The sequence below is a fragment of the Triticum dicoccoides genome, chromosome 3B (genome assembly GCF_002162155.2).
Source record: "Triticum dicoccoides isolate Atlit2015 ecotype Zavitan chromosome 3B, WEW_v2.0, whole genome shotgun sequence".
In the NCBI taxonomy this organism is placed as follows: domain Eukaryota; kingdom Viridiplantae; phylum Streptophyta; class Magnoliopsida; order Poales; family Poaceae; genus Triticum; species Triticum dicoccoides.
In genome coordinates, this window is record NC_041385.1 from 628645490 (window position 1) to 628658304 (window position 12815).

The window sequence follows — 12815 nt, forward strand, 5'->3', positions numbered from 1 at the left end:
TAGTTAGCCACTTATTGCAAAATTGTTCAATTACGTTGCTTGGCTTAATTTAGTTTGCTACTGATTACATAATGCCACAGCCTGTTAATCCTATTATAGATTGTGCCTATCTATGTGTTTGATACTTACTGTTAAGAATTACCTGTTTGCCTGAACTTAAATAGCTACTTTTTTGTTTAACTGCTTTGCTGCTGCAACAACGGGTTACAATGATGTTAATAACTACTTTTTAGCATCCAATTGAAACTCTTCAATTCCTTGCTTGTTTAACTGGTTTGCTGTTATAACTCCCAGTGAGATGTTTTGCTAACTCCCAATCGGAACTTTATTGGCAAAACAGGTTAGCCCAAGATCAAAGAGCAAGGTCCCCATGGACGTTGTATCATCCCATAGCAGTGGCACCGGCCCAATCATGCATTATGAATTGCCAACTGCTGATGCTCTAGAGGTTAAACTAGTGGTAGAAAGAGATTCTGCTTCTGCACTTAGAGATGAAGTTGACATGTTGAGGAAGCAAACAACACAATCACAAGCAGTACTTGAGACAACCATTAAATATTTGGTGGATTACAAAACAAAGCAAGCTGAGACTGACCACATTGTTAAGGTCCTGAACAAAGAAAGGAAATTAAATTCCCACTAAATCATAGGTGAAATGTTCTTTCCATTGTTGAATAACCTTTGTGTTGTTTGTTCATGTAATCAATCAAACCATTTGTTTTAGAGATCATGTAATAATTGTTTTTTGTTTTTTGTTTTTTGGTTTGTAATTTTATTTGAGCACAAGTCTGTATTAATTGATAGGACTCGGAGACATTTCATTTTGATTGTTGTGCCAGACCTACAAATATGCCAATCGGGCTGAATGTGCATTCAGCAATAATAGTAGTATAGATGGACCATAAGTGGCACGGAAAGGCCAAGATGTTGTAGTAGCTTGGCTAAAAAAAGATGATGTTGTAGCAAAAAAAAGTACAGTGGCCTGGCTTATGTATGTTAGTTGATATTATTGATCCATATACTCTATAAGTGTTTATATGTTTGTTAGTTCTGTACATTCTTGGTTGATTGACTCGGTATTTGAATCTTGATACATTGCTTGTGTACATATCTAAATGGGAGTACACATTATACTGCGTGTGACATTTGAGTTGGACATGAAGTGTTCCAAATATTCGAATTCACCTTAAACTGGATTCTAGCTTCTGAATTTGAGTACCGGCATTTGTAAACCATATTCATATATGACAGTGGAATACATCTTTGTCTTCCTTTGGAAGATATATAAAAACGCATATAATGATTTATAAAGATTCGTATAGGAATACAAAATGGATTCAAATTCAGTTACCAGGGTAAACGTGGATGCTTATTGTCCCAAAATTCGAAAGAAGCGGCAAAATGTCCACTCCCACATCGGCTACCCAAAGCCACGTGTTTGGGAGATGGAAATTTCTGTCTACCCATTACACAGACAATCCATCGGCCCGATTTCCACTGCTCTAAATAGGGGTAGGTTAGTGACTTCAATTAGACGTGACACGACTGCCTCTGAGCACATTCCGACACAGTGGGCGCCAAACATGGGCGGCAAAACACATTTGATTTAAGCTCGTCCGAAAGACATCTGTTTCTCCCTCCATTTCCCCATGCATACACGGTGGGCGGCAAAACAAACTCAACTCAGCCGAAATCGATGTAGGCAAATATTTTCAATAGGGGGAGGCTTGTAACTTCACTCAGACGTGACACAACCGCCCTACCTGTCAGCCCTGTTCATACACCATGGGCGCCAACCATGGGTGCCGACCACCCTCTCCTCTCCCCAAATCGCTCTGGGAAAATATTGGCGAGATGCGAGATTATCGTTGTATCCCCAACCGACGAGACGTCCAAATTTTAAATGGGGGCTAAGTTCGTAACTTTCCCATATTTCAGACAGACGCGTCCCAAAAACATGGTTCCCCGTACCTCTCCCGCCATTTTCCCATTCATACACCATCCGCGGTAGAAAACCACCCCATCCATCGCCGCCGTGCCCCACCCCATCCATCGCCGCCGTCCTCCACAACATCCATCGCCACCGTCCTCCACCATGCCGGAGCGCCTACCAAGACCGCGTCGTCCACTGCTAGAGATGGACGTTTCTTGATAAGTCCATTTTGCATCATGCTTTTATACCGATATTTATTACATTATGGACTATTATTACACGTTATGTCACAATACTTATGGCTATTCTCTCTTATTTTACAAGGTTTACATGAAGAGGGAGAATGCCGGCAGCTGGGATTCTGGGCTGGAAAAGAAGAAAATATTAGAGACCTATTCTGCACAACTCCAAAAGTCCTGAAACTCCACGAAAGTCATTTTTGGAATTAATAAAAAATATTGGCGAAGGAATCAGCATCAGGGGGCCCACACCCTGCTCACGAGGGTGGGGGCGTGCCCACCCCCCTAAGGCGCGCCCCCCTGCCTCGTGGGCCCCCTGACAGGCCTCCGATGCCCATCTTCTGCTATAGGAAGTCTTTTACCCTGGAAAAAATCATAAGAAAGCTTACGGGACGAAACTCTGCCGCCACGAGGCGGAACCTTGGCAGAACCAATCTAGGGCTCCAGCGGAGCTATTCTGTTGGGGAAACTTCCCTCCGGGAGGGGGAAATCATCACCATCGTCATCACCAACGATCCTCTCATCTGGAGGGGGTCAATCTCCATCAACAACTTCACCAGCACCATCTCCTCTCAAACCCTAGTTCATCTCTTGTATCCAATCTTTGTACCAAAACCTCAGATTGGTACCTGTGCGTTGCTAGTAGAGTTGATTACTCCTTGTAGTTAATGCTAGTTGGTTTATTTGGTGGAAGATCATATGTTCAGATCCTTAATGAATATCAATACCCCTCTGATTATGAACATGAATATGATTTGTGAGTAGTACGTTTGTTCCTGAGGACATGGGAGAAGTCTTGCTATAAGTAGTCATGTGAATTTGGTATTCGTTCGATATTTTGATGAGATGTATGTTGCCTATCCTCTAGTGGTGTTATGCGAATGTAGACTACATGACACTTCACCATTGTTTGGTCCTAGAGGAAGGCATTGGGAAGTAATAAGTAGATTATGGGTTGCTAGAGTGATAGAAGCTTAAACCCTAGTTTATGCGTTGCTTCGCAAGGGGCTGATTTGGATCCACATGTTTCATGCTATGGTTAGGTTTACCTTAATACTTCTTTTGTAGTTGCGGATGCTTGCAATAGGGGTTAATCATAAGTGGGATGCTTGTCCAATAAAGGGCAGTATCCAAGCACCGGTCCACCCACATATCAAATTATCAAAGTAACGAACGTGAATCATACGAACATGATGAAAACTAGCTTGATGATAATTCCCATGTGTCCTCGGGAGCGCTTTTCTCATATAAGAACTTGTCCAGGCTTGTCCTTTGCTACAAAAAGGATTGGGACACCTTGCTGCACCTTATTTACTTTCATTGCTTTTTACCCGTTACAAATTATCCTATCACAAAACTATCTGTTACCTACAATTTCAGTGCTGGCAGAGAATACCTTACTGAAAACCGCTTGTCATTTCCTTCTGCTCCTCGTTGGGTTCGACAGTCTTACTTATATAAAGGACTAGATAGATCCCCTACACTTGTGGGTCATCAAGACTCTTTTCTGGCACCGTTATCGGGGGGTGAAGCACCTTTGGTAAGGAAAAGTTTATATAGTGTGCTGAAATTTACTGTTATTTGTTACTATGGAAACTAATCCTTTGAGGGGCTTGTTCGAGGTATCTTCACCCCGACAAGTAGAGCAAAGAGCTGCTCCTCAACCTACTGAACCTACTGAAAATGTTTACTTTGAAATTCCCTCGGGTATGGTAGAGAAACTGCTAGCTAATCCTTTCACAGGAGATGGAACATTACATCCCGACTTGCACCTAATCTATGTAGATGAAGTTTATGGATTGTTTAAGCTTGTAGGTATGCCTGAGGATGTTATCAAGAACAAGGATTTCCCTTTATCTTTGAAGGGAGACGCATTGACATGGTATAGGCTATGTGTTGATATGGGATCCTGGAACTATAAACGATTGAAGTTGGAATTTCACCAGAAGTTCTATCCTATGCATCTTGCTCATCGTGATCGTAATGACATATATAATTTTTGGCCTCGCAAAGGAGAAAGCATCGATCAAGCTTGGGGGAGGCTTAAGTCAATGTTATATTCATGCCCCAATCATGAGCTCTCAAGAAAAATGATTATTCAAAAAATTTATGCTCGGCTTTCTCTCAACAATCGCACCATGCTTGATACTTCTTGTGCTAGGTCTTTTATGATGAAGACTATTGAATTCAAGTGGGATTTATTGGAAAGAATTAAACGCAACACTGAAGATTTGGATTTTGACACCCAAGTTTGATTGTGTTAAATCTTTTATGGATACCGATGCTTTTCGTGGATTTAGCAATAATATGGACTTGACTCTGAAATAGTAGCTTCTTTCTGTGAATCACTTGCTACTCATGTTGATCTCCCTAAGGAGAAGTGGTTTACATATAATCCTCCCACTGAAGTAAAAGTAGTTGCACCTATTAAAGTTGAAGAAAATACTATCACTTATAATAATCCTATTGTCCCTACTACTTATATTGAGAAACCTCATTTCCTTGTTTGGATGAAGGATCATGCTAAAACTTGAACTGTTATTCATAAGAGTAATACTAAAACACCTACACCACCTAAGCAAATTAAAGTTGAACGTAATATTGATGTGGTTAAAGATCTCTTGCCTGATAATATTGATGGGCATGTTATTTATTTCTGTGATGAAGCTGCTAGAATTGCTAAACCTGATGCTAAGAAACATAGACCCGTAGTAGGCATGCCTATTATTTCTGTTAAAATAAGAGATCATTGTTATCATGATTTATATGATATGGGTGCTAGTGCTAGTGCAATACCTATTTCGTTATATCAAGAAATTATGCATGACATTGCACCTGCTGAGATAGAAGATATTGATGTTACAACTAAGCTTGCCAGTAGAGATACTATTTCACCAATTTGTATTGTTAGAGATGTTGAAGTCTTGTGTAGGAAAGTTAAATATCCTGCTGATTTTCTTGTTCTTGGTTCCCCACAAGATGACTTTTTTCCCATTATATTTGGTAGACCCTTCTTGAATAAAGTTAATGCTAGAATTGATTGTGAAAAAGATGTTGTCACGATTGGCTTGGATGATATGACTCATGAGTTTAATTTTGCTAAATTTCGTAGACAACCCCATGATAAAGAACTATCTAGTAAGGATGAAATTATTGGTCTTGCTTCTATTGTTGTGCCTCCAACTGATCCTCTAGAACTATATTTTCTAGACCATGAAAATGATATGTTCATGAATGAAAGAAGGGAAATAGATGAAGTATTCTTTAAACAAGGTCCTATTTTGAAACACAACTTACCTGTGGAAATAATATGGGTATGTCTCCATATAAAATGGTTTATGGAAAAGCTTGTCATTTACCTCTCGAACTAGAACATAAGGCATATTGGGCTATTAAAGAGCTCAATTATGATTTCAAACTTGCCGGTGAGAAGAGTTTGTTTGACATTAGATCACTTGATGAACGGAGAACCCAAGCTTATGAAAATGCCAAATTGTTTAAAGAAAATGTTAAAAGATGGCATGAAGAAAGGATACAAAAGCGTGAGTTTAATGTAGGTGACTATGTGTTTCTCTTCAACTCTCGTTTAAGATTTTTTGCGGGAAAACTTCTGTCAAAATGGGAAGGCCCTTACGTTATCGAGGAAGTCTATCGTTCTGGTGCCATAAAAATCAACAACTTCGAAGGCACAAATCCGAAGGTGGTGAAAGAATCAAACATTATATCTCACGTAATCCAATAAATGTTGAAACTAACATTATTCAAACCGTAACCCCGGAGGAATACATAAGGGACACTTTCCAGAATGTTCCAGACTCCGAAAAGGAATAGGTACGTGGTACGGTAAGTAAACCGACTCCAAATTAATTTTAACAGCAGTATTTCTCTGTTTTGGAATATTTAAGAAAATAGAAAAATAAGAAGTAGTTCGGGAAGGACACGAGGCATCCACGAGGGTGGAGGGCGCGCCTTACCCTACTGGGCGCGCCCCCTGCCTCGTGGGCACCTCGTGTGCTCTCCGGACTCTGTTTTCTTGCACGATACTTCTTTTGGTTGGTGAAAATTCATTATATAATCTCCCAGAGGTTTTAACCACCGTGTCATGCAAATATCCTCTGTTTTTGTTTCGAGCTGTTTCTGCCGCAGATTAGAGCAATATGTCGTCCCAGGATTTGGAGGGAGAAAGCTATGTGGCTGATTACCTTGCAGACCCTAAGGTCTATGGGGACTTGGAGCATTGTTGCTAGACCACTGAGGAAGAAGAAGACTATGAGCCTAAGGGAAAGGAGGAGACGAGCTCGGATGAAGATGAAGTCCCGTTACCTCAACCTGGGGACATGCATGTGGAGTTTAAAAAGTCAAGCCTTCCTGATAAGGCAAAGAAACCCAAGATCGAGTTTATCCCTTTTCGCCTCTTGCAGGAAAACAAATAGGAACTATGCAAAAAGATATTAAGTATGGAGCAAGAGATCGATGATCTAAGGGAGCAAAATTTTATCCTCAAAAGCAAACTAAGGAAGAAGCCTACATCATCAACAACACCACCCTCTTCACCATCAATGGAGACATAATCACATGGGTATGGGCACTCCCCTTGGCAACTGCCAAGCTTGGGGGAGGTGCCCTGGTATCGTATCACCATCACCCTCCCATCTTTACCGTTTTTCTTAGTTCGATACTTTTGGTAATATTTTGATCAAGTAGAATAAAGTTTTGGTATGAATTAGTTTTGAGTTTTGCTTTGTGATCCCTCTATGTAATCGAGTCCGTGAGCTATCTATAATAAAGATTAGTGTTGAGTCAAGGGCTTTGCTATCTTGCTATGATCTTAAGAAAATAGAAAGAACAAAAAGAAATAAAAGAGACCATGTTGATTTTATGGATAGTAATGAATCACATAAAGAGTATGAGGCATAAAAGTTGTTGAGAGTTGGCAAACATAGTTTTGGTCATCGTTGCAATTAATAGGAAGTAATAAAGAAAGAGAGGTTCTCACATGCAAATATACTATCTTAGACATCTTTTATGATTGTGAGCACTCATTAAAGTATGACATGCTAAAGGGTTGATGTTGGACAAGGAAGACAATGTAATGGGTTATGCTTTCTCACATCTTAGTTAAAGTATATTGTCATGGATCATCCAACATGTTGAGCTTGAGTTTCCCCCTCATGCTAGCCAAATTCCTTGCACGAAGTAAAAATTACTTGTGCTTCCAAAATACCCTTAAACCAGTTTTGCCATGAGAGTCCACCACATCTACCTATGGATTGAGTAAGATCCTTCAAGTAAGTTGTCATGTTGCATGCAATAAAAAATTTCTCTCTAAATATGTATGACTTATTAGTGTGAAGAAAATAAGCTTTATACGATCTTGTGATATGTCATATTGCATGCAATAAAAAATTTCTCTCTAAATATGTATGACTTATTAGTGTCAAGAAAATAAGCTTTACACGATCTTGTGATATGGAAGTAATAAAAGCGACGGACTGCACAATAAAGGTTCATATCACAAGTGGCAATATAAAGTGACGTTCTTTTGCATTAAGATTTCATGCATCCAACCATAAAAGCACATGACAACCTCTGCTTCCCTCTTCGAAGGGCCTATCTTTTACTTTATGCAAGAGTCAAGGTGATCTTCACCTTTCCTTTTTATTTTATCCTTTGGCAAGCACCTCGTGTTGGAAAGATCCTGATACATATATCCAATTGGATGTACATTAGCATGAACTATTATTGTTGACATTACCCTTGAGGTAAAACATTGGGAGGCAACACTATAAGCCCCTATCTTTCTCTGTGTCCGATTAAAACTCCATAACCACAAGTATTGCGTGAGTGTTAGCAATTGTGAATGACTAAATGATAGTTGAGTATGTGGACTTGCTGAAAAGCTCTTATGTTGACTCCTTCCTATGTTATGATAAATTGCAATTGCTTCAATGACTGAGATTATAGTTTGTTAGTTCTCAATGAAGTTTCTGAACCATACTTGACATTGTGAATAGATTATTACTTGAGCATAAGAAATTATATGACAAAATATATATATGTTGTTGTTATAAGAATGATCATGATGCATGTATGTTCGTATTTTATTTTTATCGACACCTCTATCTCTAAACATGTGGTCATATTTTACGATATCGGCTTCCGCTTGAGGACAAGCGAGGTCTAAGCTTGCGGGAGTTGATACGTCCATTTTGCATCATGCTTTTATACCGATATTTATTGCATTATGGACTGTTATTACACGTTATGTCACAATACTTATGGCTATTCTCTCTTATTTTACAAGGTTTACATGAAGAGGGAGAATGCCGGCAGCTGGGATTCTGGGCTAGAAAAGGATAAGATATTAGAGACCTATTCTGCACAGCTCCAAAAGTCTTGAAACTCCACGAAAGTCATTTTTGGAATTAATAAAAAATACTGGCAAAGGAATCAGCGTTATGGGGCCCACACCCTAATCACGAGGGTGGGGGCGCGCCCACCCCCTAGGGCACACCCCCTGCCTCATGGGCCCCTTGACAGGCCTCCGGTGCCCATCTTCTGCTATATGAAGTACTTTACCCTAGAAAAAATCATAAGCAAGCTTACGGGACGAAACTCCGCCACCACGAGGCGGAACATTGGCGGAACCAATCTAGGGCTCCGGCGAAGCTGTTCTGCCGGGGAAACTTCCCTCCGGGAGGGGGAAATCATCACCATCGTCATCACCAACGATCCTCTCATTGGGAGGGGGTCAATATCCATCAACATTTTCACCAACACCATCTCCTCTCAAACCCTAGTTCATCTCTTGTATCCAATCTTTGTACCAAAACCTCAAATTGGTACCTATGGGTTGCTAGTAGTGTTGATTACTCCTTGTTGTTAATGCTAGTTGGTTTATTTGGTGGAAGATCATATGTTCAGATCCTTAATGCATATCAATACCCCTCTGATTATGAACATGAATATGATTTGTGAGTAGTACGTTTGTTCCTGAGGACATGGGAGAAGTCTTGCTATAAGTAGTCATGTGAATTTGGTATTCGTTCGATATTTTGATGAGATGTATGTTGTCTATCCTCTAGTGGTTTTATGTGAATGTCGACTACATGACACTTCACCATTGTTTGGGACTAGAGGAAGGCATTGGGAATTAATAAGTAGATGATGGGTTGCTAGAGTGACAGAAGCTTAAACCCTGGTTTATGCGTTGCTTCATAAGGGGCTGATTTGGATCCACATGTTTCATGCTTTGGTTAGGTTTACCTTAATACTTCTTTTGTAGTTGCGTATGCTTGCAATAGGGGTTAATCATAAGTGGATGCTTGTCCAAGAAAGGGCAGTACCCAACCACCGGTCCACCCACATATCAAATTATCAAAGTAACGAGCGCGAATCATATAAACGTAATGAAAACTAGCTTAAGGATAATTCCCATGTGTCCTTGGGAGCGCTTTTCTCATATAAGAACTTGTTCAGGCTTGTCCTTTGCTACAAAAATGATTGGGCCACCTTGCTGCACCTTATTTACTTTCATTGCTTATTACCCGTTACAAATTATCCTATCACAAAACTATCTGTTACCTACAATTTCAGTGCTTGCAGAAAATACCTTACTGAAAACCGCTTTTCATTTCCTTCTGCTCCTCGTTGGGCTCGACACTCTTACTTATCGAAAGGACTATGATAGATCCCCTACACTTGTGGGTCATCATTTCTCATCCATGGCGACAGATCTAGAGCCTTGCATCGCGTCCTCTTGCTTCATCAGCGCCGTTGTCCTCTTTGCCAGGGCCGCTCACATGACCTTCCCTTCCACCGCAACATGACTTATCCCCGATGCACCCGTCTACCGTCGCAGATGTGCTTCAACGCCACTGACAGCCATCACACCCCCGATGCCTACATGACGCCGCAAGAGAGCTGGTACTTCATATCTCCTCAACTTTTTGATCTCAACCAGAAAATAGATCTTAACTTGGTTACTCTACTTTCTTTTCAGCTCTTAGAATATAGTTCTTAATTCGAAGCAAACAATGGATGCTAAATATCATTTCTCCGTTTTGCAGCTTCAAATCTACCATGGCACAGTCATAATACGGTTTAATTGATCATGCTTAGTGTTTAATTGATCATGTTGGTTCCGTGGTGGTTTCTTTAATAGAAATTGGAGGGGAAACCCTCTTTTGCTAAAAAATATGCTTAGAGTTTCCCCCTTTTATGATCACTATACTATCAGAATATGTGCTTCGTGTCATATTAGCACTACTCCACCCATCAAGCTAAACAAGCTTAGTTGTTCAAATACGAATCTGATATTATTAAAACAGAGTCGTTTAATTGGTCAGTTAAATGTTCCTAAATTAGTTTCGAAAATGCATGTTCGCCACTCGGGTGTGTATCTCTACAGGGTGCCCACGGTGGGCTGGGCCACCCTGGGATTTTGGGTCATCCCAGGCATCGATTCCCCTTTGTTCTGTTGCACGCTTCCGATCTCTACTCGCCCCTAGCCGCCTACCTCGCCGACGACTTGCCGTCCCCGGACGGCATGACTCTAGGAGGAGACATGTCAGTGGGAACCACACCTATGGGATCACAAAAATCCCTACTACGGTTGCAGGGAACGGGTCGAGAGAAGGGCGGGATCAATAGTCAGTCAAGCACACGAGTCGTTTACCCAGGTTCGGGCTCCGACGTGCATAATACCCTAGTCCTGCTTTAATTTCTATTTGAGTGTTCTTGGAGTTCTTGAGATATCTACGATGCGTAACTTGTCAAGGGGTCCGAATCCCCCTCCAGTATGCCTCGGGCCTCCTTTCATAGCAAAGGGGATCGCCACAGTGGCACACAGGAGGTGGCATCGGAGTACTGTGGCTAAACTTATCGCTAACCATTACGGGACAAGATGCATTTAATGCGCCCCTTAGGTGTTCCCCTCACTTTATCAGTGTGACACTCCAAAATTTTTACTTTGGTTTTCAGCAAAAACTTTGTGGTTTTTGAAAAGAGGCCATTTAAAATTTTCCAGAAAACCTTCCTCTTAAGAAACTTTCTTTTCTTTGGCAAGGTTTTTGTTCTTGCTTCAAACTTTGGTGTTTGACCTTTGAAACTTCTTCTCTGTTGGTTCTCTCCCAAAATTATTTTTGGGAGTTTAATCTTTTTTTTTCTTTTAAAAAGAACTCCATGAAATTTGGGATTTTCATATCTTGGAACCACCATGACTTGGCATTTTTTTTGCCCATGTGGTAAAACCCCTCCAAAACCTCCCCTACACCTTGTGGTCAACCTAAATTCTCTGTCCCAACTAATCCAAACTGGTTTTGGATTTTTATTCTAATTATTTTTCTCCTCAATTCAATTCTGAAAATTATTTGGAGCCTGAGAGCTTTTCAAAGCAAGTGCCCTATTGCATTTGAGTTTTGACCTCAAACCAATTCTCCTGGATTGTCCTTAGCATCCATAACTCAGAACCATCTTGATCCACTCCTCCTCTTTTCAAAATTTTCAAAATTCAGTCTCTGCAAGTTTGGACCAGATTTGCCAAATTTGGTGAAATTCATATCTACACTCCTCCAAAAATTCCACCAAAATTCAGGCAGCCTATTTGAGCAAAGAGAAGCCACTCCACCAAAAATTAGCTCAAGGAAAAATCCCTACATGCCTGGATCATTCTGTCGAACACCTTGCATACACTGTTTCCTTACACTTTCAGTAATTCAGTTAAATTCAGTTTTCAGTTTCGACAGTTTCAGTCACGCGGCCACAGTGCACTTGGCACGTTGCTCGCGGCCTCGCTTGCTTGTCCGAAGCTTCACATGCGCACTTGGCGCGATCCTGGCGTCGGTGGCGCCCTGGCCCGCCTGCGCCGGCGTGTATTGCGGCGGCCGGCTCCCCGTTACGGCCGACAGGGAGGAGAACGGCGGCGCAACGCCGTTCGGCGCCGCCCAAATCCTCTGGTGGCTCCGCGTGGCCTTCTCCGTGCCAGCGCACGCATGCGGCACCATCGCCGTGGCGCAGCACGCACGGAGCGCGCTCTCTGCCGCCGACGGGCCCGCGCCACCCCGTTCCGTCGAGCTCGACCCAAACACCCAAACCCCGGTCAGTTTAGCACTAAAACGGACCCATTGAACCTCCGTGATGACGCTCCACTCCCTAACCACCCCGACCGAGCACTGTGCCATCGTAATCGCTCGCCGGAAATCTCCGTTCACGGCAACCGCCTCGGGCCGCCTATAAAAAGGGCCCCGAGCTCACCTTCGTGCACGCAGCATCACCACTCCTCACCAAAGCCCCGCCAGGCCACTAGGGGGACCTCGAGGAGGTCTCCTTCCCCAGCTCCGGCCGCCCCGATCCGCCTCGGCCTCTAGCTTGATTCACTTCGGTGAGGCCACCTCCGGCGCCCAAACCTCGTCCGTAGCCCTCTCTTGCACCCAGTAGTCTAACCCCCACCTCAATTTAATCTTTGCAGCCCTCTCCGACGAGCTCCATCCACGCCCGAACCACCGTCCGCCGGAGTTGAGACCGCCGTTGACGTGCTGCTCACCGGCGACCAACACCACCACCCACCGTTGCGGAAGGACACGGTGAGCACATTGGTAACCTCTGATCCCCATGCCTCGCCGTGGATCGCCGCCGGCGACCAC